Source organism: Myotis davidii, unplaced genomic scaffold, assembly GCF_000327345.1.
Source record: "Myotis davidii unplaced genomic scaffold, ASM32734v1 scaffold61, whole genome shotgun sequence".
Classification (NCBI taxonomy): domain Eukaryota; kingdom Metazoa; phylum Chordata; class Mammalia; order Chiroptera; family Vespertilionidae; genus Myotis; species Myotis davidii.
Window position 1 is genome coordinate 2398695 of NW_006291729.1, and position 1765 is coordinate 2400459.

The following is a 1765-nucleotide window of genomic DNA, read 5'->3' on the forward strand; positions in this document are numbered from 1 at the left end:
CCCCCCCTCGCCCCCCCCCCGAGTGTCTCCAGGCTTAGCTGGCCAGACACCTTTTATTCTCGAATCCCTGCTGGGATAGTACCTCACCCCCGTGGTCCTGAATATGGACCTGGGGCAGGGCAAAGGGTCTGGGCCCCTGGGAACCCGACAGGGGTTGGGGAAGTAGCTGGCCTGGGCTCTGAATCCTCATTTTCATCTTAGCAGTAGCTGAGCAGATCATGTCACTTTGGTGAGGGCCATGGCTGTTGAGAGGATTAACTGAGTGAGGGAGTGCCAAGGGCTTAAACCTGTGCCAGGCTGGATGAGTGATGGTTTCTACAATCAGTCAAAGGCACAATAGGGTGGAGTGCTTTTGACTGGGGAATGGCACTGGAGTGGAGACTTGATGGCGCTGAGAGGGGCAGGGACCCACTGAGACCCGTCCCTGCCACATCCAAAGCAGCTGTGCGTTCGGTCCAACCTGGGTGGTTCTAATGTGGACTTACAGAGAGGAAGATGAAGGTAGGCTGCTAGGTGTGTTTGAAAGCTATCGGTCAAGTCCAACCCTTAAAGAGTTGACAAAGTAACTTTGAAAAAGCAACCAAGGTCCAGAGAAACCAAGGGCATCAGGAGTTGCCATGTCACTTGGACATTGGCAAGGCCACCCAGAGAAGAGCAGGAGCTCAGCTCCAAAGCTGAGCTGGACTTGGAAGGGATAACAGCTGGAGCTGCCCACCAGCCACCCTCCTGGAGTCCTTTCCTGACGGGGGTTCTCAGAGGCAGCTTCCTGGGTCTCCTGCCTTGATCCACACCATCTGTGGGGTTGATCAAGCAGGTGACTCTTAGGAAAATGTCAATTCCAGCCCAGAGATTTGGTTTCTCAATTGAAATACATCCTGATCACGTCGGTGTGAGGTATGGCTCAGGCTCTGCAGGCAGCTTCTTAGCTTGTTGGAGAGCCACGAGTTGAAGGTACTTCGTGTTCAGAGGCAATGGTGTTCCCAGTTCTCTGGTCGTTCCTTACTAAAAAGAAATGGATCCGGACTTCAAAGGGAAGTACACCTCCTCCCTGGAACAAGCCACTGTGGGAAGGAGAAACAATGGGTGACATCCTTAGGCCAGCCTTCTTTTTTCTGGGAAGGCAGTGGAGATCTACAGGGCCTGGCAGGAAAACAGAGCTCCAGATCTCCCCGCCCCCATGGCCCCCGGCTGTGAGTCCCAGGCCTAGGGCCCAAGAGGAAGCTGGGAAGGGGGCCCAGGAGGACTTCCTAGGGAGGGGTCTGGAAGGGATGCGGGGGGAGGAGACCCACCCATCTCCTGAGTATTGCTGATATGTATCTTCTGCTGCCAGCACCACTGTTCTTACAGCGCCCTGGGAAGCAACGACAGGAGATGAAGAGATTGGCCATGCAAGGCCAGATCTTGGACTCTGATTTACATATTTTCCCAAGAAAAGGGGCCTGAGCCAAGGCAGAGGACCATTAATGCCTAGTAAAATGATTACCAGGTACCTAGCTAAATCAGACTTAGGGCAAGGAAGGAACGAAAAGAGATAAGCTCCTTAGTTGTCATAGAAATGAACACATATCTTAAGCTTAAGTTAGGGTCAGGGTTAGGGTTAGGGCTAGAGTTAGAGTTAGGGCTAGGGTTAGGGTTAGGGCTAGGGTTAGGGTTAGGGCTAAGGTTAGGGTTAGGGTTAGGGCTAGGGTTAGGGCTAGGGTTAGGATTAGGGTTAGGTTTAGGGTTAGGGCTAGGGTTAGGGTTAGGGTTAGGGTTAGGGTTAGGG